Consider the following 25,250-nt stretch of genomic DNA (forward strand, 5'->3'; position numbering starts at 1 on the left):
TCTTGGCAGTAGACCTGGGTAGTACTAAAAATAAACATAAAGTCCATGTACATGAACTACATAGATAGCCTGCCTTCAGTGTTTTTATGTAAGTGTGCTTACCTGTTTATGAGCTGCTTTGTCATGTCCAAAATAGATAACTATTAAAAATTAGTTATCTATATTAGTGAAGAATGTGCAGACCTAGTAGAACTCCAAAAAGAGGTTCAACTACTCATCAGTTATTGTTATATCTGAGGTTACAATATTTGTAGGAATCAGCTCTGGCATGTCCACATGTAGGTGGACAAAAAGCAGCTCTTTCTTAATCTTTGCAGCTTTCACTGCCTTCCTTGAGAGCTGTGGGAGCTCTGTGCTTCTGAACTCATTATTATGTAAGAATCGAAGTAGGCATTCTCATATATTAATTACTTCAGGTTCCTATGTAATTCTTTTCTTAGATTTATCAGTTAAACCAACTGTAAATTTATTAGCAACAGGCTAATGTAGTAGGTGAGTTATTTTACAAAATCACTGTTAACAGATTAAGGAGAATAGAAATACAAAAATGATTTTCTAAGCCCAAAAGGCAAGTAGGAAATAGACCCAGAATAGCATGGTACTAATGTATCTCTGTTTGTTGTGTTTTTTAGCTTGTCACTAATACGAATACAATTTCTTCCACAGTAAGATTTTGCTATATACTACGTTATAGATATGGAGGTGAGACCACTGCAAAAACCACAAACCATTGCTTTTTGTAGTTTCGTTAGGAGAAAACTCTCACTGTTGCACCATCTTCTTCCTGTGTGCTTGTGATTCAACGGTTTGCTGGCAACTTTGGCAGAAATTATTACAAAAATAACTGTAAAAAATAGGTATTTAAGAAAATAACAGTTTATTTTACAGTTCTAAATGATTGGGATAATGAAATATTTTTTGTGAATCCTTTTTTTTTTTTTTTCCCTATGGTTGTTTGCTCTTGAAATCCTAGGGAATTGTATTCTAGTGACATCTGTTAACACTGTTGCATTTAACATGTAATTAGGAAGTGAAAAAAATAAAACAGAAAATAAAAGCCCATGCCAATCTAAATGTGCTTGAAAGGTGCCAGATTGATAACTCTGGAGAACTGAGTCCTCTGTTTATCCTCTGAATTAGTGCAGGAAAATCAATGGCAGCATAAACTTGCTCACGTCGCCCTGAAATGTCTTGTGCTCACTCAGCTGTGAGAGTAGCTCAGGATTCATATTGCCTACAGTCCTTAGGATCCCAATAGGAATCATACAAAGGATGCTGTCCTGTGGTGGAAGGACCGTACTGAGAGTGCTAAACTTCTTTCTTATAAACTTCTGACCATCCATCCAAGGTCAAGCTTTGCAGTTTCAGCATAGATTACAAATGGTGATTTTGAATTAAAAGGCTTTATAGTGCATTCCCAATCTCTGAGCTATTGAATCCCCTGGTGTGTTTTATTTAATGCATAAACTTCCATTGACATGACAGAGCCAGAGGCATTACAATCTATCATGTCAAGACTTCATACATTAACAGTTCTTGTTAGCACACATTGGCACAATACACTGCAATAGTTCTGAATTATACTAATGATCCATGGATAATGGGTCACAAGGAGATTTTTGAACCGTACCTTTAAACCAATGCCACAGTGCTTTTAGGATGTGTCAAAGAGCATGGAGGCTTGGCACTATAACACGCTTTAATGCATCTTCAGAGCACCTTATCTTGTATGCTTTGCTTTAATTGAGATTAAATGGCTTTGAAGGACCTAATGCAATTTCAAGGACAATGCAATATCTCATATTCTCAGTGAAAGGTTTATAATGTATTTCCTTAAAACCGAGACAAATATTCCATACAAACACATTACACCAAACTGATGTTAAAGGTCTAATTCAAACTTAGGGAAGCCAATACAATTAGAATTAAAAGCATGGCATACCATTCCTGAGGCTATGGCTAGGATGGGGTGAGAGAACTGCATAGGGTCTTGGGTTCTGCCACAGCACCAACTGGCAAAATATCAATGGAAACAACATTCTGGAAAGAAAACTACTTTCCTTTTTAGGTGCCTAGATCCTGTTGAAATTCAGATTTAATTTGTGACAGGGAAGACTTGAGAGAGTATTCTTCTGGGTATGCATGCTCTGAATTCTTTGTATGATGTCAAGGCAGGAGCAAAGCCATCATAAAAGTTATGTTTAGTTTGTTCCTCCCTTCTTTATTATATTCCTATATTAGCGGTTTAAGAAAATTTAAATAGATGTCACACAAAATGAGAAATGACAAAAAAAGTGACAACCCTCCTCCTCTTTTTTTTGTAATTTCAGTTTGATAAGTGCTGTTTTATTTAGTTGCAAATTTGCCCTCCTTGGCTTGCTTCAATAATTATATATATAAATGTGCTGCATTATCTTGGAAGATGTTGTTGTATTCCAGTAATGATAACTGTGTAGTTTCATGACCCTCCTGAGCTTACATTTGAGGACTCTTTGGAAAAACTGCCATCATACCACAAGAATGTGAGGTGTAATACTGCCAATTTTTTGAATTATTCATTAGAAGAAAAAAAAAAAAAGAAAGGCAACAAAGACATAGGATTTTTCTTTTTATGTATGACTTTACTGCTCTTCATATTTTTTAAGTAAAAGGAATACAATTCTCCCATCTTTTCCACAACCACAACTCAAAAAGAAAAGAAAATATGTATGCTTCAAAAAGTTGGGATTTCTGGGAATACATTTCCCTCTTTTAACTTGCATTTTAACATAAGGTAAAACATTTTTTTGACAAGGTAAGTAGAGTAAACAAAGATCAGTGAGAAAGCAGAAATTATTGAAGTACTGGAAAAACTGCTGCAGGCTACTTTTTCACACATTGCTGCTCAAGTCAGGATTATGCTATGACAGTTCTAACTCTCCTGCTGACATCCTTATAGACTCTATTACATTATTTACTTCTTGTAAAATAACATTCTATTACAGCTCCTTCATGTCCTGCTGCTATTCTAAGTTCAAGGGGAAGAAATTCTGCTCAACCATAATTCTTTGCTTCCAGCTCGTTAATATGGCTCTGAGGAGATCATTATTAAAAAGACTGATATGCGGCCTTATTTCATACCCCATTTTCTGTTGCAGTTACAACTGTATTGCTAGAGTCTTGGTCTTCACTTAAATCAACAGTACTGCATAAGATGCATTAGCCTGTGTCTTGAAGTATCAGATGAAGCATGTCCCACCCTGAGCTGAAGATGTAATGCCGTTTTTATGTCAGTAAGGGGGAAAGCTTTCAGATATTTCTCTTGCTTTTTCATTGCAAGGAAAAGTGAAGCCAGACATGCAATCATACCTGATTTCTAAAGAAGAAGAACCGATTCTCAGTAGACTTGCTGGGAGCATCTGTGGATAAAACAGGGTTAAGAGCAGACAGATTACTCAAACACTCTCTGAAAATGGACTTAGGTTTCTTTTTCAATGTCAGGACATGTCAAACACATATCATGGAGTCCTATGCAAGGAGTCAGCTGAAACTTGTTTTCTGAGAAGATGTGCATATTAGGACCCAGGAAATGAATTTTCCTACTGTCTCTGAATTGTCAGGCCTTTCATCACTGTAAGTCCAGTTAGCAGCTAGGTGTACCACTAGCAAAATATTCCCACAGTATGGTAGAATGCTCCCAAAGCACTAGCCTTTGAAAAAAAGCACTTTCATGACTGCCTGAAATCACCCTGGCAAGTCAATCATCAGCCCTGCTGCTTGCAGTGTGAATCTTGAAAGCAGCGCTCAACACTTGAAGAACTGGCATCAAACCAAACAGCAGTGACCACATGCTTTGAGATGGTCAGAGGACAGGGAACCCCCAGCACTACACACACAGTTCTGAGTAGAGCACTTCATCTGCTTTCAAAACCCATTTGGTTCATCCCTAATGAAATTTAAGTTGCATTTTGTCAGTAATAATACAGACAACATGATAACTATCTAGTTATCCAGTCCTTGTGAGGAGATGCCGCATAAATTTCCCAGAAAAAAAAAAAAAAATGAATCATATGTGCTCTTTCTTCAAGGCAAATAGTGAAACAGCTAGATCAGCACTGACTGAAGCAGCATTTCATTATGTATGTGGTGGGTCCTGATAAGAGCAGTGCAGAGCATTTGGCTGTTGATCTCAGAAGTTAGGCAGGGACTGTGTGGGAAGGGTGACATTTGCCACTTCCCTCAACCTGAACCAGGACTTCATTCACTGTCTCTAGTATTTTCACAGTTTGCTGCACAGCTTATAGTTATGGCATTGAAACTGGAGATAAAGTTATATATGTGAGTATGCTGTGTTATCAGCTGGGGATTGCTACATCTGTACAGGTAAAGGATGTAGCTGATTAAATATCGCATTCATCATGATCATCATCTGATGATCCTTCACAAAGGCAAGAAATGGGAGTGGCAGGAGGTTGCATACAAACAGGGTGGTTGTTAATTCTACTAGAGTGATCACACAGGATAGGTATTTTCTATTTCTTTCATATATGGGGCTGTTGGTCAATCAGAAAGAAATATTTTGAACCCTGTTACCCTTTGATTTCAATGGAGTTTGGGACAGATTCCCATTATTTTGCTTCACAACATTCTTGTGTCTGCAGAGTCCCTGAATGGGTCAATAGACACAAGCATAGGACAGGTTACTGGAAAAAAAGAAAAAAAAAAAAAAAAAAAAAGTTTACTTGGTTTACTTGCTAGTGTTACAAATTCTGTTTCCCTCAGGCATGAAAGGTCATCCTCTTCTTCATCTTCTTACCTTTGTATTTATCCCTGTCCCCAAGTCTGACCTGCTTCTTCTGTAAGAAGAGTTGTTTCTTCTCTAAGAAATGTTTTAGAATTTCAGTAAAAATAACAGGAATATCTGACCAACTGTTAAAGTCATTTAGCTCAAGTGCCTACAGAATATTTTTAAGATCCAATGTCTTAGCTCTTCTTGCACTGGCAATCCAGTCTCTGAACCAGGGAGTCATTATATATTTATTTATTTATTTATTTATTTATTTATATCACCAATTACTTTTATCAAAATATGTTAAATGAACTGTGTTCTAGGAAAGCAGATAATTTCACTGTAGACTTGCAAATATCCGATTAAAAATGAAGCTGCCTTTTATTTATTGCAAAGGCTAGCATATTCATCAGCATGCCTAATTAAAATTTAACAATTAATAAGCAGTGGCAAACCCTGTACGAAGGTCAGTAGCAACCTAAGCAAACTTATCAAAAATGCAAAGGGGTTTAGAGTTTTTAAAAAGTTCATTCTGTCCTTAATTAACAGATCTAATTACAGTTCTGCCATAGCAAAATGCAAAACGATCTCTTCAAAGGACAAGAAGTCAAAGGTTTAATAGTGCAGATAACCTTCTTCTTCAGTACATACTGACCCGAGTGTAGAAGGGAATTTTACCAAGCAGTCAACAGAGTTGATGGGATGGCTTTGATAGAAATTAAATCTAAGCAATACATAGAAATCCCAAAACAACAAAGGAATTGAGAGGGAATAAAAACTCTCTCCTGTTTTGGGATTTGAACTAACACCAAGTCAAGACTTCGGATAATCTCCCTTCTTAGCAAGTTGTCAATGTATTTGTTCTGTGACCTTTGATGGTTAGTTTTGAATAACACTTTCTGTTCTATAGACTGCATGTGTTTAATTATCACCTTATTCAACCACAATGGACAGTGCAAAAAATGAAGGATAATCTAGTATAGTAGAGCTAAATACAATAGAGCAAAGCACTTAAAATTCCTGCTGTTAATAGTCAGCATTTAGGAGATGAAGGGCAATTTTCCAAGTTTCACTAAAGGGTTTAGTTATGCATTACTTCTTCAAGAAGACTAAGAAAAAGCTGAGCATTATGTTCAGTGTTTTGGAGGAAGAGTCTGGGAATGAACAGAACTGGGTTCATCAGTAACCAAATGAAATCTTCCTCGTTGATTTATGTGGGCAAGGGTCATTACATGTGGGTAATATAAAGTGTCTGAAAGAAAAATTAGACTGCTTAAAATTAATAATATATAGTTGAAATGAATTGTTACTACTCATCTTTACATTTGGATTAAAGAAGAGAACACCAGCATGAGAGGCAAGATCTCTTCAGGGACATCCGACCTATGTGACTATCCTTATTGTCCCCTTTCATACGCTGCCAATGTTGAAGTGAATGTAGGTCTATGGAACATAGTTACATAAAGGAGAAACAGTTGAATATCAATAATTATCTTGGAGAGGCTCAAAATCAAAGGCACCATATTCATCTTATACTGGCAACAAAGTACATCATGACAAATATTTCAACCAAAAGGCTCATTACATGCAACATGAAAATGGAGAGTCTGTTCTGAGCAATCTCCATGATTTGTCCTCTAGCTCTACAGTTGTACTATCATGACCTGAATTAATTTCATATGGCATGATAATTTTCTATTGGCTGCAGGAAGAAAAAAAAATGAAGCCGACTCAGACTGATGAGCATTTTAAGGCTGATCCTTTATTCTTTTTCTTACAAAGAACATAATCTGTTGCTTTTAAATTGCCTGTCTTGTACCAGTCAACCATCCCATCAACATGCCGTACTAACGTAGCTTCATGCTAGTCTTGTGCTATATATTTGAAAGCAGAAATGGTGAGGCTTTTAAATGTAGCAAATATTTTGTCTACTCAAAATAGTTAGATTCCCTTTGTGGCCATGATATGATCCACACCTTTAAGGAAATTATAGTGATTAGTCTAAAATTTGGGTGCTCTGAAATATTTTATTTGGTATTTGGTACTCCTCTGTATCCTACCTCAGAAAAGGACAGAAAACTAGTCCTGCTACACTGCTTAAAAACACAAGCAGTGGAAAACACATACTGCATTATCACATTCCTTTCTTTGATAATGCTTGCTTCAAAATAAGAAATGAACATAATTACCTGAGTTCTACTGATGGGAAGTGAAATACAAGAGGTAGGCATTATTACTGTTACTGTTATTATTATTATTAAAGTAGCAGGAAGTGCAGTGCTATAAAAACTCTTCTAAGCAGTCACTCCCTCTAACAGACCATTAAAGGTTCACTTCACACTTATATCTTTTTTTTTTTTTTTTTCCAGAATGAATCCTGAATCATTAATTTTGCACTTGATGTTCCTAAACGAAAGCTTTTTGAAGCAAAACCTTCTCTTGATGTCTGAATGCACCCTGAAGATGTTAATCACCAGAGCCGTAAATTCAAGACAAAAATCCATCCAGGTACCTTGAATTTATTGAGACTTGAAAGCAGTAAGATGGAAAGATTTTTATTTTTGAGCACTATACAACATCCAAGCTTTAGACAATATCATTTACTAATAGGAATCTGAGGAAACAATGTTGTTAGAAATAATATATGGCCCAAGACACTATATGAAAGGGTGGTAAATTAGATTTGAGAGCCAAGAGAACCAAACCAAACCCTTCTTCCCCTCCCTTGCAAAACTGTTTCAGTTTACAGATCAACTGCATTTGAGCTAAAATTTATGGAGAGACTTGACAGTTAGGGTAAGTACAATTTTTGGGCTGTGCGGGTGAGATACCTATAGTGAAGAAATAAAAAGTTTTATGACTTGTAACTACTTCTATAATTTCTTTCTCTTGTGTTTTTTTTTTTTTCTTTTTTTTTTTTTCTTTTTTTTTCTCTTTATTTTCTTTCCCTTTTTCTTTCCCTTTTTTTCTTCTCTTTTCTTTTTTTCCTTTTCTATCCTCTCCTTCCTAATAGATCTTTCTCTGTCAGTGTTTCACCAAAATAAGGAACAAATTCAGGGATCATAAAATGTCAAGTACTTTGTTTCAAAGAGACACCGATTCCCTGTATCTTTCTCAAAAAAAAGATACTCAATTTCTTTTAAGATTATCACAGCACTGTGAAAAAATAAAGCAATTTTTTTTCTTTCTGGTCACCTGGGAATCATTTTCATCCTCCTTTTCTATTTTAGCATAAGTCCTTTTCAAATTAAAGCAAATGCATGAAGCAAGGGGTAAATTTTGTTTAACTATTAACAAATGAAGACCACCCATTTCATACCCTCTCAGGCACACAAATTCTGAATATCTCATGCATTGTTGCCCTCTAGTGTTACTTCAGAATGTATGTAGAAGATTCTATCCATAAAAAGTGAACAAGAAATGCATGTTTCAAAGAGATAGGACCAGATCTAAACCTGACTGTCTGTGAAAAGAGGCATTTTCCAATCCTTTGACTTTGGTCAGGTTAATTATCTAAGGTTTTTATGAAGAACCAGTGCTTTGAATATTAATTTCTACACATAGGAAGTAGGGGATCACAGGCATTGCTACTTTGCTCTCCACATATCTCTCCACTTTACTCCAAAGAGGATGCCACTCATGCCATATGGGCCTTTTGATTTACCCCAGTTTTCCTGTAGCTGAAAACTTCTCAGGGAGTTCAAAATGCTTGGTTTAGCTATGGGCTAGTATTAATAAAACGAATAAATATGGCTGTATAAATTCAAAACTGTGTTGCTCTAGAATGGCAGGAACAAATTGGATGGAGTGTGACCTGTTAGCACGTCTGGCTCATGAGTTTTACATGTGCATCAAAAAATGGGGAAAAATAATTAATTATAATTTTCTGTGGAAATATTGCAAGGCTTTCCAATTTCCAAGGAAATTTACAAATCGAAGGGGGGGGGGGGGGGGTGGGGGAAGCATTTCTGTCCTTAGGGTCTTAGGGTCCTTCTGACCCTATGTCACTAGTTAGATAACTCATTAAACCTGATCTAATAACATGCAGCCTAGCTGGAATTCTAAATAAGAGCAATCATCAGGAGTCTTCAGCTTCTTTGAAAATCACATATTGGTTGATACTTTAATGGTTTAGTGCTATTACCAGACAGGCATCACATACTGCGGATTTATTAATTTTACCCATCTGATGGGTTTCTGCTGGAAAGTATATCATGTGGCTTGGTGAATAGAGTTACCATCTACGGGATGCTGATAGCTCAAATTCCGGACCTCATGTTGTTTTTCTGTGCTTCGTTTTTCCCATCTAGAAAATGGGATGATGAAATAATTCTCTCATGTAGAATTCTTTCAGATTTATAGATGAAAATGGCCCATCAGAGCTGGGGTATTACTAAATAATATCCAGACTTCCTCTGAAAGCTCTAAACATAATAAGATAAAATGCCAGATTTTTATTCTCTCCAAACTTACAATAGCTCTTCAGAAAAGTTCTCAAAGCTTCATGAAAGTTTTGAGCCCAGATCAGCACATTAATGTTCTTTCTGCAAACCATGCAACATATTCATTTCGCTACCATTTAGGAGCCTGTTTGAAGGAAGAACTGAAGGACTCCAATCAAGTGTCCCAAGATGTGCCATGCAAAATACAACTGCCAGTTCTCTCATAGATCCTTTCATCCTATGCTCACACAGGAGCTCTTGTGCATCCCTACAAAAGATTTTGCTGGGAATAAGCCAATGAATTCCAGCCAGGAACTCTACTCATTTCTCTCACTCAAAATCTTGAAATCCACAACACAAACTGAATCATGACACTCAGTCCTAGCTGTTAAAAAGAAAGGAATGTTACTTAATTTTTATGTTCATACTGGGCATGATTTTTATCTCACACTGATTTTACAACTGTATACTGCAGTAAACTTTGATAACACAGCATGACCTATCTTAATAAAAATAACAGAATCATCAATGACTGGGAGTTGTTCCTGCAGTCACAGCCCTTCAACTCAGGGCTCTGGGGAGTCACAGGGTCCATCACTGGTGTTGAAGACAGAGGCAAAGAAAGGCATGAAACATCTCTGATTTGTCTGTGACCCTATTTATGAGGTTTCCATCCTCATCAAGTAACAGGCCAATGTTATCTCTGGTCCTCCTTTTGCTGTTAACATTTTTAAAAGCCCTTTTTATTATCCCCTGTAGTACTGGCCAGCTTCAGCTTTAATGGAGCTTTGGGTGCACAAATATTCTCCCTACAATGGCAAACAGCATCTCTGTAGTGCTCCTGTGTCACTGACCTTACTTCCAGTGGCCATACACTTTCCACCTAATCTCTGGAAGATCCCTGCCCAGCCAAGCCAGCCTTCTGCCCTGCCTTCTTGACTTCCAGCATTTTGGAATTGCATGTTCCTGTGCTCTTAAGACGTGGTACTTCAAACATGAGCAGCACTGAGGGACCCCAGTGCCTTCAAAAGCAGTTTCCAAGGGGACCTCACTAACTCTTTCCTGAGCAGCATCAAGTCTGCTCTCCCCATACCCAGGGTATACTGTATATGTTACACAAAACTTTTAGAACACACTTTGCTAACATTTATGTCTCCTTGACCTGCCTGTGAGAAGTTAACACGTTTCTGTTCAGACAACTTTGAAAGAATGATTTAAAATTTGATCTTGAACAGGAAACTATTTTTCCAAAAGATTGCAAATGTCTCTAACATTTCATGCACTGAAGCTCATTTTTTAAATGTTGCTCATAACTAGATTTTATGGTGAATCTTTATGATTCAGGAAAATCAAATCTCAGAGTGATTTGTGTCTACCCTTCACAATGGTTATAGCTTTATAGTAATCTTTGGATGTGGACTAGTTGTTATATATATTTGACACCTGTTAAAGGATTTATATCTGAGGCTTAATGAGTAAATGTACTCCAGGTTGCACAGTTTCCTAGTGGCCATCACGAGGCCAATTGTCTTCAAGTATGAAGCTGAAGTAAAAGATTTTCCACAGAGGACTTCCAGTAGAGTCAACAAAGACTTCAAATCAGCAGTCTGAAGATTTACCTCATAGACCACAGAAGGTACAACCATCACAGTTATAAGCACTGGTCTAACTAGAGTGATCTGTCAGGGCTAGACACAGCGTAGAAGCACTCAGTATGGCCGTGTGTTTATGTTAAACATTCTTATCAACATAAGAGAAGACTCCACACATCCCAACAAAAGACACAAACATCCTGGAAATAAGCTCTGGCAATTTACTACTTCTGGGCAGAACAGCTGTACTGGTACTGATGAAACTGCCAGTTCTGATCTCTGAGCAAAGGAAATGAACATGGTACATAAGCTACCTTCATTTGCTGGCTCTGGGACACAACTGCCTTTGAGCCATGTCTGAATATGTTGCACTCTAGAGTTACTACTAAGCCAGTAACAATAGTAGTATGTGTTAGGGAAATGGTGCCTTTACTTACAATTTGAACTGGACACAAATGAGATTGTTCATGGTTGAAACGGGAGTTGTTTAATTTTGGGATAATATATTTCTTAATTTTTGCATAAGCAGCCTAGACTGGCAGATGGGCTGCAGAGAAATGTCAGAAAATTCACTGAGTTCAGAAAATCTAGTCATTGCTTCCCTGAACAGAATTTTATCCCTGTATTCCTTCTCTCCTGGAGAAAAATGCAGGTGAGTATAGGGATCCCTTCACACTCATTAGGTCTGTTCCCTGCATGTCTTCTTACTTCCTATATGAGAAGAAAGACATTTCCAGGGTTGTCTTATGCTTGTTAGTCCTGTACAATCAGAGCTGTTGGGAAGGAGTTTATTTTTTTGTTTGTTTGTTTTTGTCTTTTGTCTCTTACATTAACAATAGAGTTTTAACTAAGATGCCACTTCAGAATGGCAGTAATGAAATGCGCAAGTCAAGAGCACGGCTGTGACTTTCAGAGTTTACAGGGCTGTCAGCTAGAGAAAATGCATCTTTACCTGTAAAGTGGGCAAATTTATTCTGTAAGACTTCGAGGGAAAATAAATTTGAAACTTCACAATGCTATTTATTCAGAGTCACTTTCCAGCATATAACCAGTTGTTAAAGTTCTCACAATAGTAGGAATCTCATAAGCATCTCAATGCACCTTACCTCTGTCAAGAGTCAGCATCCAAGTTTATAACAAGACCTGGCTTCTTTTATTTTGGTGGAGAGACTCTTTTAATCAGCTCACAGTTGCCTGGTATGTGTCTAATTTTATGCGGCAAGAAAAAGATGAGCAAATCTGCACTGACTTCACAAGTTCAGAGATATTTTGCTTTGAAATTTACAAACAGATAGGATCCATGACTAGAATTACAAATGTAGATAAATGTAGATAGGCATAACACATTTAAAATTGCATTTCTTTTCTTCTAAATTGTTTCTCTGCCTCTTGTCATTGCTCATGTAACTTATCAACAGACCTAGGACTGGCACAGTAACACAAGTGTCATTGGGCCAAATTCAGAGGAGGATACAGACTCTGATTTTGTATCTACAAATTCACGTGCTCAGATTATTCACATTTTAAAAGAAAACTGCAAGATATATGGAGAAATTATAAGAAACAAGAAAAGTTCAGTTTTAAATGCATTTCTCCCACTGTGCTGGCAAATCTGTACTACATTCTGTAGAATTTAAATATGAACTGAGAAGAAAAATTGGCCCTGAAGATAGCACAGACTATATTGTGTAGGTCTGGCCAGGAGCAGACTAATCTAGAAAGAGATTAGGTTTTGTGTGGTTTAAGGTCAGTTTCTGCCTTATGTCCCACAAGGCAGAATGGCAGAGGAAGGCCTATAAAAGCATCCTGCTTCAGTGGAGGAACAACTATATAAGGCTGTTGGTGATATTAAGTATACTTCCAAGCAGACATTTAGTATCTGTTACGTTTTTATGGCAGCAATTTAATTCAAGACTTCACATGTTCATAGAGCTAAATGACAGCTCATTTGGGAATTTGAGGTTCCAAGTAACTTAAACCTTACTGGTTTTAGTACCTGGGGTCAAGCTCCTCTTCATGCTTTCAGAGCCACATCCATTCTTCCCATCTGTAAGGTCAAAGCACAAGCATGTAATGGATTCTCTGTGCCTGAATTTCTCTAACTGCAGAACAGGAGAGCAGTCAACATGAAGGGCTGTACGTCTTATAGTAGAGTCTGGGTTCAGCTCCTCCAAGGTACATTGCTTTCAGGTGACATGAGATAAAAGAGATAATGGGTGCTTAAGCTCATTTAGGATCTGGGCCTCAACCTCCTTCCAAAATTAATGTCAGCACTAATTAGCTCCTTAAATCACTGCTGAATAGGTATGCAGAATGAACAAACATTTATCTTTAACATAGTCCTTTCAAAATCAGTGTGAGATGTTTGCTGAGAAAATATCTTGAACGTGTTGTACTTTGACTGTACCTGTTCTGTAGCTAAGCAGAGAACTTGCAGTTCTGGCATCTCTCCTAGACTCTGCAGTATGTTCATTTTCAGTTTCAAGCCGTTTAGTGGTAAAAGATCCTTCCTTAGATATGGCTACAAATATCAGAATTCCCACTGTGAGAAAAAGTTTAAATATTCAGAAATTTCTATTCAAAGCATCAGTTGAAAATCACTATAAGAATTTCTTACCTTTATCTTTTATCTCATGAAGAAAAGCAAAACCAAAAAACCTTAAGAAACAAAGTCTGTCTTTGACCTTACCTCAACTTTTGCTTGCCCAGATTTGACATACAGGTGTATAGAACTAGAGTTGCTTGTTAGTTAGCAATTAAATGTGTTTGCAAGTTTAATAATATGGCGTCCAACTTATTTGATTACAATAGCAGAGCATAATCACACAGATAACAAGCTCTTACAGATCTGGAAGCTGTACTCTGCTAATAGCTGCTGCTTTTCTGTTGACCTGCTGCAGTGCACTTGGACATCCATAAGTTTTGGCAAATTCAACTTGACATTGTCTTAGTGAGGGAAGGGAAGACCACAGATGCATGCCCTAACTGTAATTCCCAAAGAACCTGAACAGGGCCATCTATGGGTAATTGTGTAATTCTCTTGGTCCAGTAGAAAAAGGATCTGATAATTACTGTTCTCTTTGACTGTTTTCACAAATCACAGGAGACCTTTAGGGGAAAACTTTTAGGCAAAGCACCATTAGAAAGTTTTTCAGAAATCTTCAAGCTACATATTGTGAATCTTGATAATGTTTTCTTGGCAGTCAGTCTGAAGAGAGTTGTCCTGTTGTTCTTAGGCCTTAAGAAGAATGTAGAAAGTACACTTGTCTTTTTTACAGGATTCAGCCATAGCCTTTGAAACTGTAGTTGACTTTATATGTTCTTGGCTTGCTGACTTTGCTGTATCCTCTTAACAGAATAAATGATCTCATGTAATAACAAACCTGACAGATCTTCATAATTGATCACTATTCTTCACAGATGAAGGGCACAGGATGCAAATAGAATAAAGCAGTATAACTATTGTGCAATGTAAGTATTGATTCTTTTAATAGCAGTACTGCCTGTCTCTGTAAGTGCCCACCTCAGCAATAAGAAATTATCGGGAAAAATAGAAGTGGGAAGTAAAATTAGAATTAAATGGAGAAAAAAAAAAAAAAAAAGTGTAACAGAACTTAGTGAGTGCCTGCCAAGTAGTCTTATTGCCTAAACATTCAGCTTTATGTAAAGCCCCTAACAGTATCAATAGATTCTTTTTGGACTTGGGAAGGCTAAACAAATGTAACTGGGGGAGGGATAATAAATCAGCCCTGCTTGAACTGTATAGAAGTCAGGTCTTCAAGACCCCTTTAAACAATCGGAATGATTTAATGATTTACAGATGAATGATTGGCATAGGCTGAGAGGTACGGTGGGTATTGGGTGGAGTGATGTGGGGAGGGCTGCTCACACCTCTTACAGCAAACTTATAATCTAGCAAATTGTGCTTTCAGAGCCTGATGTCCTTGATAAACAAGAAATGGCAAGACTTATTAAAGTGTAGTCCAATCACTGTTATACCCTGATACTGGAAGAGATAGGTGTCAAGTTCTGTTACTGCTCAAGTTTTCACAGCATCCAAACGATCTTATTTGAGGTGTGTGAGAAGACACATTGGCATAATATGTGCACACCTATTCCCAAACCTGCAAAACCACTGCAGGAACCCTTTAACCTGCTCTTTCATCTTCTCTTATACATTGCCGTTGTCTCACAATCTGCTCCCACTGAGCACGCTGCAGTTGTCTAACGAATTTCACATTCAGATGGTTGACTCACATTACACTCCACAGGGTCATATGAATGTTCTGAAACTGACAGTTGTGATTACAAGTTAGTTGGGTAAGAAGAGGACCCCTGGGCACAAATCTCTGATGTACCTGAAAATTTTTTTGGCAGCAGTGACTAAATCTATCCCAAGCCTACAAGGTCAATTTGCAGCTCAGTTGCTATCCATATTTATCTGACTCACACTTTAAAATTTTGCTATGACAGTGATAGGATCTCTAGGAAATACCTCAAGTAGTTTCTGTAGATAGTCTGTAATACTTGTTGCCTTTAAACAATCTTCCAAGACATGTCATTGTCCTGATGATGACATCTTCTATTAATTTTTAAGAGAAAAAGAAGTTGTTATAGTCATAGAATTCACCTTGGTTTCAAGTCTCAGTGGCCTGTAACTTGGTAAGCCTTGGTCACAGCACTGTCATCAAGTGTAGGCATCGTTATGCTAAGCAATAAAGGGAAGTGCTTGGCTGCAAGAAGGGACAAGGAATATAGTGTAAGATCACTAAGTTACTTAAATTTCTTATGCTAACTGTGACATCTTATATCACTGAAGCACTTAGGATTTTCCTTCTCTTCCATATTTTTTTCTGTTCCTGTTTGCACTTACTCTTTTCTCCTAAACACTTCCAGTTTCCGATTTGACAGTAGTTAAAACTAATGTATTTAATCACAGTAGTAGTATGACAAAAGCACTAGAAAACTACAATTACAAAAGGAGTCATTCATACACGTCATGTAGATTTTAGAAGCAATAGTAATTTTTATAAGCAAAGGGGAGGGGTGAGAAATCAGACTGTTGAATCTTGTTTTAAAATGTTTAGCATTTAGAAAGTTTTGAGGTATTTATCATAAGATGATACTTGAGAAGTTTTCAGCAACGTCTCTTGACAGAGAACTGCTTCTCTTGGTCCCCAGAACATCCCAGGAAGTGCATGACTTTGTGTCATACAGATACATGCCTGACATGGAGAAAGGTTTTAAACTATGATTTTATAATTTGCCACTCTCAACACAGTCCACCTCTGAACTGCTAAATATTGGAAAAAGTAAGAGGATCATTACTCTGAGGTAGCTGTTAAATATTGAGATATTAAACTGATTTTTTTTTTCTGATCTTTTTCAAGAACAAAAGCATGTAAAAAGAAGGAACGTTGCTCAGTGGCTTGGAGAACCTGTGGTATTTTTGTGGTAGGCTCTAAAATGAGCAGTGAGGGAATAATTTTCTCTAGCTTGGTGTTATGTGTTCCTAAAGTTGTGATATATCCATGTAGTATGAGGGTTCAAGAACTTGAGCATTCAAACACTGTCACTGCAACTAACTGCAGAAAAAGCCTACCATAATGTATGCTGAAGTCAACAAGAGTATTTCTATCAGCTGGAATGGATGCTGGATCAGGTTCAACACAACAGAGATGCAAACTCTGCAGCTCAAGCTCTCAGAGGAGCTCTCCACTATGTCAGCTAAAGAAAACTCTCCATTAGCCAAGTTCATATTGTCATCAATATGAACACGTAAGCAATTCTGCAAGGCAAGCCATGCACTAGACAGTAGTGATAGGCACAAGACGCGAGTCAGTAAGTATCTTCAGAAGCACCAGCTCTATGTGCTATATATGCACTATGATATGCATTATGCAAAGCTTCTGCTCAGCAGAATTAGTCTGTATACCTAATTTTGACAGTTAAGACCACATTTTTTTTTGATAGATAAGACCACATTTTATAGTTACTTCACCAAGAACATTCACTAAGATAGGGAGCTAAAATACAGGGAGACGGAAATGCATTCTTTTTTCTGAACCTATATGCTGGTCTTCATTGTGACCTAAGGCAGAGTTGCTTTAGCTCTTTCTCCATCGTTATTTGATTGCTAGTATAGCAGTAGCACTTAAGTAGGGGTCACAAAATGCTAACAGTATTCTATTGTGAATGTATGCTCTTGTTATTCACAACCTGGAATCCTTGTCCTGCAAAATTTTGCTTTTTATTTACAGCTCTCTAAGCACATTTCTAGGTATATGTTACAATCTCTGTCAGGGATACAAACAATAAAATATTACTATATAGCTGGCATCTCTGAAGCTAGAATACAACCCAATCAAACTGACACAACTGATAAAATTTGGTGCTGCAACTCCTGTGAAGTCTTTGCAGCACTCTGAAATGCTTGAGTACAGCATGGTCCTGAAGTCAGTATGATGTTTTTGCTGCAAAAATGCACTACATCAGTGCCAGAGAATAGTGTCCTTCATTGCACTGATTTAGTGCTCCATCCCAACCCTATTCTCATCAGGTGTTGTCCACCAGAGACAGCTCAGTGCTTTGCTGCTTTTAAGTAAGAAATTTAAATTAGTGAAAGCTTCAAATGGAGATTTATGTGTTATTTTGCTATCAGAAAACCCTTTGTCCTTTGCATCAATAAAACTGATTAATTTTAAACTTACTAATCCTATTGAAAATGGTTTCATTGTGCTCTTTCTGAGTCTAATAAATGGGGGTGAAAAGTGATAGTTACAGTAGATGCACTATGATATGGAGAGTGTGTCAGTTTCTAAAATCCAGCATGTGTGGGTTGTTTTGTTTGAAAAAGTAGTGTCGGCCTAGATTCTAAGTGTATCTTTAGCCATAATGTGTGCTTTACTTACCAATTATTTCTTGAAGAACTAAATTTATATTAGGAAGCAAAGTATTTCTTCCTTTGAGGAGGAGAAGTTTTTGGTCTCACACTAGCATTGCCCACTTGATGACAGAAGAAAATATTAACCATATGTATCTTTGAAATATTTATGGTGATATGGTACATGGCATAATAGATTTAAGGCTAAAAGAGGCCAGCCCTCTTAAATAAAACCTGCCAGAGAATTTCACCGACTTCTGCAGTTAGAGTTCAGAATCTTGTTCAGTAACTATCGAACTCTTTATCACTTGCTTCTTTTGTTCTCCTCTCTGCCCCATAGGAACAATGTAAATTCAAATGAAAGAAAATGTAGTGTTTTGAAATAACTCGATATATGTTGACTTGTAAGTGTCAAATATCATTATTAGACCTGGTGAGAAGGATGAAAAAGACAGTGTTCTGTGCCGCGCAGAAATGTGCTGTTTGTAACACAAGCTCACAGCAACGTTCCCACCCCAGCACGCTTCCTACTGCTTTTCCATATTGCTGCAAGTGATACTAGAGAGCTAGACAAAAAGAAACAGCTTTTAGTTTTTCAAAGCTGTATCTTCCCTTCTTTCATCTCATCTCTGCTTATCTCTTGCTGTTGTTCAGACCCCCTCTAGGATGAAGTTTAAAGAACAATATGGAAAAACAAAGGAAATAACAAGAGTGGTTGTTGTTTTTCTTAAAGCCTTTCTCAAGAGCCTGTGCTCTCAAATGCTTACCTTCAGGTTTTAATTTTGTTGTTTGTTTTTTCTTTAAACATATTCCACTCTGTCATAAACACTCCTCATGTAATTTCCAGTGTCAGGAAGGGAAACTTGGGGCTTGAATTAATTGTGTAAAGGTACAGTTACAAGGAGAAGCAGATGGCAAATAAAATGTTGGGTGAGATTTTCTGTCTGTCTAGCCATCCGTTCATTTATTGTTCGTTTCCATCTGTCTTTGCCTGGCTTCCAAGATTGCATTGTGTATTTCTCTAAGTGCTGTTAAGTGCCAGAGATTTGACAGAGTGCTACATTAGCTTACCTCAGCAAGAAGAAATAGTATTTGGTTATACTGAATTGGTTTTCCCTTCAGCATTTTGTTATAGGATTTTTAAATGTATGTGTTCATGTCTGCAAAAGGCTTTTATGTTAGGTTTATTGTGTAGCCCATCTTAATTGGAGATACTTTACCTACACATGCTTCAGGATTTTTCTTTGCTTCAGTGCTCAAATCATATTTGCCTTGCAAGTTCTGAATCCTTATTCTCTTTTCAGCTGATTTGCCTACTTTTACTTGAAACAACAATAACAACAACAAACTTACTCAGCAAAATTATTTTAGGTTTTGTTAGCATGGGAAAGGAAAGGTTTCAGTAAGGTAGGTGTGACTGTATTCAGCATTTAAAGTGACTTTCCTGAATTCTCAGCAGATTTGATCCTTATAGTAGTTGTTGCTTTAGAAGGGACATAAATTTCCTGCCTTTTTCTCTCCAGATGGGACATGGGGGTGTAATGATACTCTAAACTGCAAAGGTCTGATTGAAAAGGACAGTTAAACTGTTGATAGTTTGTATACCTTGCTGATAGTTGTAAAGTTCTGTAGCCTCACAAACAGACTCTCAAAATCTGGCATTTCAAAACTCTTTTCATGTTTATTTCCAGAGATACAGTAGTATTTTACATGTAACATGAAAATCTATGTACGTGTGTATGTCAGAATGCAAAGTCTGTTGTGTGGATTATCAGCAGCTTCAGGTTAGAGGACTGAAATGACCCAAAACAAAACCACTAAAATGTCACAGAATCCTGCTTAGAATAATGATAGAAATACCCAGTGAACTGAATGATGTGATGTTAACAATCCCAGGATGCAGAAAATGATATGAGTACTGTAAGTTAGATGGCCAGGACTAATAGCCAGGCACTGACGTCAGGACCTCTTAGGGAAAGGCTGTGGGAACTGACCCAGGTCAGATCTGCAACTGAGAGGGGATGTATGTTTTGAAGAAAAGATCAGGAGCTGGAGGTAAGGATACTTATCTTCAGGTCATCAGAGCAAGATGATAATTTTAAAGGCATTAAAATAAAAATTCTGACATCTTTGAACTATCTAGAGGTGGTTACTGCTTTGTTCTCAGTGTGGTTCTATTAACTGTTCATGCATTCATCCTTTCTCTGATTTCTTGTCCTGAAATAACAGTTGTGTGAATCAACTGAAAAATTCCACAAAGTTGCATAAGGTTTTAACAGATTCTCAGCCTTAGCAGGGAAAGAATCCTTTTTTCTTTGTGTGTTTCCAGGATACTTGTCCTCCGTCCTTCTCTTAAGAATAGGTGCCATGATTTCCTGTGTTAGGTCTATCTGTGAAATACTTAAACATTGCTGGGCACTTAACATCACTGTAGAATCAATTCAGCCATATGCCACATAACCCCATCAGGAACTGCTGTGCTATTATGGAAAAAAAAGAAAAAGAAAAAAAAAAAAAAAGAAAAAAAAAAGATATGCAAGTCATTTCTCAAGTTTGACAAACATCTATTTTGTTGTCAGCTTAAATATATTACTACTTTTTTTCATTATTATTTTTCACTCACCTGAGAATACTTCTTTATGCAGTAGACTTCACTGAAAGCCATTTGGGTAAGAATTATAGGATTAAGAAATGTAGGATTAGAATCTCTTTTTATACAAAAATGTTTTTTCATCTCTAAGCAATTATTTTCTTGGACTACAGCTGGAAGTTCCCCAAAACTCTATGCTTGAGTTTCTGAAAGGAGTAATTCCATCATGATGATTCCCATATGTTTTGTAAAGAGAGAACTAGCTGTCTGTACTCCATTTGCTTGAAAAATATGCATTCAAAATTTTATCTATTTATAGTAGACATAGATACAACATGTATCTTAATGTCTTATAAATAAATATTCTCTGTGTTTGCTGGCCATTTTCATGTTATAAGCCTTTCTGAGATACTCTTAAAAACTTAGCTGACATGTTTCCTGTCTTTTTATAACATTTCAGTGGTTTGGGACCTGAGTTCTAATACATTCCTAAATCTGATTTTGTTATGTTATTTTATTTTTGAAATTGCATGGTCACCTCAGTGCTGCTAAGATGTTCAGAGTGAAAAGAAACGAGAATTTTTTCTTCAGTCCTTGTTTTGCAAACGTGGCAACACCATAACATGAACTGTTCTCTACATACTCTCTTGGGAGATTCCTGGTTTGAAAAGTCTCCAGTCTGTATAAAAATACCACAACCAGTCCCTTTGCCGTATTCCGTTAGAGAATCTGAGGACATAGGAAAATTTTGTCTAATGTCTGCTGAACTCTTGACCACCTGCCTACAGGAGATGTCATGTTGGAAGCCACCCATTGTAGATTAGACTAATTCCTATAACTTCCCTGACTATTCAGACACAGATCAAGTTACCGATTTCCCTAACATAGTCAATCACATTTGCAGAAAATGTTTTCATGTCATACTCCCACCAAGTTCTGCAATAACTAACTTCATGACCATTTTCCTTGGCACCTCTGTGCAGATGCAGAGATAACTGCAGTACCTAGATTGCTCTTGTGAGATCCCTAAGGGTAGTACTAATTCCTTAATGACTACCACAATTCATTCCAGTGCCTCATGCCATGTAGTGAGACACTGCTTGCATTTCGTGATGCCCTTTTCAGATAAATGAATGTTTCTATTCTGAGAAATACACTGGATTCTTAAGGGGATTGTGAAAGAGGAGGAGAACCATTGCAATGTCATGCAGGCTGTCTTTCCAACCTCACAGTATCTGGCAATAAATATTTGGATAGGAGAGAGATGAAGTTGTGAAATTGAATCATGATATCTCAACAGATGGTCATAAGCAGCCTAAATATGAGCTGAGTGCATTGTATGTTGTACAGGACTCTCAAAAGATTTACACAGTTATGTTTTACATCAGAATGAAACACCTTTGCTAATCTAGATCTGTACTGCATTAACTTTCAATGTTACACAGTACTTTCATTGCACTATAAGGTAGATTATTGGTTCTTCTGAGCCAAGAAGCATGTAAAAAATGACAGAGAGGTATAGGCTTCTATCGAATTTATCAGAACAAGTTAATGAATTGTATGTGAAAAGGGAGGTTGGAAGTATAAATATGTTCTACATCCTTTCCATGACAGGCTATGGAATATTTATTATAAATGGAGACATAAAGCAGGAATAATCTTCCCCATGACCTCACTGTGACAAACTGGCTTCCTAATTCTTGCTGAGTGCTGATTATTACTTGGCTAGCACTCTGAGCTGAAGATGAAGCATGTGCTAAGTTGCAGGAATTCTTACAAGTAGGCTGAGCTATTTTCAGAAGGGCAGTTTTAAGGACACATTCATGTTTTTACTTGCAGGAGCAGTTTTTTTTCTTAAAGCGTACAAGTAGATCCACATGTGGAAAACCTCCAGGCAAACAATATGAATGCAATTGCTCATTTATACGTTGTATTTTGTGCCTGGTTCAATGGAGCAGGCTTGTGAAGTGTGAGGTGAGAGAGCTTGGTGACATGCTATGAAAGATTTTCTCCTTAAACACCTTTCTTCGAGGTGTATATCAAAGGAACAAGTGTAACATTAATAAACCTGCTTCGGTTTGTATCAACTTGAAGAGAATGCCACCAGGAGAGGTAGCTTGGAAGTAGATGGATATAACATGAAAGAGTAAAGTTGTGCCTTGCTGAGTTTTGTCACTTGCTGGAAAGTTTTGAATTATATTTCTGTACAGACCTGTCTCATAGAAGGAAGCAAGGATCCAGCTCCTTGCTGCAGTTTTGCCATGCACGTCTATGCAGTGCTTTCAGAAGGCTGGAGAAGAGCTACAGAGAAATCACAGAAAGAAATAAAAAATACTGATGAGTACCATTAAATAAAAGAATTGTGCCATTCTTCATGCAAGGTTTCTACTATGTAAAAATCATTACGATTTGAATTCAGACAAAATGCCTTCTAGCTTGTACTTTGAAGGTGAGAATGACCTTAAGTAAGGACTCACCAGATATGACTGGCCATACCTAGGCCATGTGCTCTCCAGACCTGTAACTGTAGCTGAGCTAGTCTTTCTAGTGTGCTGAGAGCAGTGCAAACAAAACGTTGTACTGTTTAGGTTTAACCACAAGATTTTAATCTAGGTCAGTCCAGCCAAGCCTACCTAAGCAGTTTTCTTGTTGCTTCATCCTTTTACCATGCTGCAGGATTTGCTGTACCTATTCTAGAACCAACCTTTGATCATTTCCTCTTAAGCTTACACAGCCAGGAGTCCTTTGCAAGCTTGCTCTTCCCATGTTTTCAGAGCTTGATAATAGTATCCTCTTTGCAGTTTTGTTCCATAGACCACTTGATGCGTAGATACAGGGACAAGAGAAAAAAGTGAAAAGTTCTCAGGTCTTTCTGATGCAGAACAGCAAGAACAGCACACTGCTGGGGATGGTTGTTTTAGTATTTCTTTTAATAATGTCCATAAAGTATATAGAGGAAGGCTTGGTCATTCATTTCATAATAATCTAAACAGCTGTAACTTGCTTTTAAAGTTTTCCCATATGGCAGAAGAGTTTCTCTACAACTTATTCTACTATCTCACCATGCAGTCTGCTTCTATGATACAACACTTCTGTACTGAAATTAAGACCACTAGGGGAGATCAGTGGAGGGAAATGTCTCACAAGAAGAGTGTAAAACATCAAACAGAATGAGCAAACACCTCTTTTAACTTCTAGATGAGCTGTGGGAAGTTTTTGCTTGTATGAAGTCTCATGGACTGTCTGAATTTAAATCTCCTAAATCTGTGAAAACAGAGAGGGATTTTTTTATTTCTTTCAGACCCAATATATGAGAGAAAGCTCTGCAGAGTTTTTAAAGGAATGTTTCTGTAGTTACAGATGTGGGAAGCAATAAAAATCCACCAAACTGTCCTCTGCAAGGGAACTAATGGTTCTAGTTTTGCCAGCCTCCTTAGAGTGTTTTCCACAGGCTTTGGGGAATACCAAATTTCCATTTAAAGGGTAATTCAGCACATGGAATGGTAGAATTTCTTTCTAAATTAAGAGACCCTGGAGAGGGTCTCTTTGTTCTGAATCATTAAGGGTTAAACCCATGACCAGGAAGATCTTCAGTCAAGTCCTACTATAATTTTCAAATCCAAGACAGGCAGATACAGCTTAATAGTGAATCATGAGAAGCTCATATTTTTCTAGGGGCTACAGGAAGTTTATCTGCTCATCACTGAACCAAAGATCCTCTCAGTTCCTATCTACGCTTTTCAGTTAATATGTCAGAGCAACAGTATTGAACAAATTGTCAAGGCAATGAACCTAAGTCCTAGGACAGAATTTCAGGCAGTGTTATGATTTGTAGGTTTGGAAGCCATTCACATTTTTGTTTCTACAGGCTTGAATTCTTTGATGTCTTATGGCTATTAATCAGTGACACAGGGTAATTCTGATTACAAGATTTTGTCAGAACAAAAAGTCACTTAAAAAAAAAAGGTAACATCTCAATTGAGCTTCATGAGAGAGATGTTTCTCCATAGCAGATGTCATAAGCATGCAATACTCATCCAATTTGCAGGAACAGAGGTCAAGTACTTCCAGAAAGTGACCTCTAGACACGAAGGGAACACAGAGTCAAAGAAACGGTTCTAGGGAAATACAAGTATTCTGAAGGATTGCGTTTAGGATTCATCACTGAAAAGATATTAACTGTATAATATAGAAATTAGTTTGATACAGAAGAAAAACATAATTTTTACAGGCCTAACAGAAAAGAAATACCTTTTACACTTTTACAAGTGTTAAGAAGCATTAGTGGCTGTGTAGTCTGACAGTGATGAATTTTACTCACACTTCAGGTGAACTGTGTAAAAGCAGGAGTGTGTTATGCACGTAGATAGGAAACTCAGTAGAGTCACGGCTTCAGAGGTAAAGGAGGTAATTCGGGTTAGAGTACTTCTATAACTGTAACCACTAGTGTAATGCTGCCCTAATAAAACAGCAGGGAGCAGCTCTGTCTCTTTGCCTATGTGTATAAATACTCAGGATCAGGAAAGGAGAAATCACACAAGAATGGACTATGGAACTTTGTGAACTATGATAACTAATACCTATTGTACTGAAGCAGGTGAAATGATTGTATTGTTTTAAACACCTACTTAGAACAACAGGGATATTCAAATCATTCCAATTCTCCTGAAGTACAAATTTTGAAATGTGCTTATTTCACCTCTCAGCAATGTCACAGAAAACAGCCCCATGGCACTCATTTCCCCCTGGATACAAATGAAAACTGAGCCTTATGAAGGGAGATGATGGAAGTGTGACTTTGTCAGGATTTATTTTGGTGGTGGTGTGGTACCCACACTCGCTCTGATGATTCCCTTCGGGGAGAGGTGAGGTGCTGTCTGGTGAGCTGCCATCAGGATTTAACCCACAGTGCCTGGTGAGGGAGCTGTATTCCAGTTGCTAAGCTGACGGCAGCTCTGGTTGTGTCTGTAGCAGA

The sequence above is a fragment of the Aythya fuligula genome, chromosome 12 (assembly GCF_009819795.1).
Source record: "Aythya fuligula isolate bAytFul2 chromosome 12, bAytFul2.pri, whole genome shotgun sequence".
NCBI lineage: Eukaryota > Metazoa > Chordata > Aves > Anseriformes > Anatidae > Aythya > Aythya fuligula.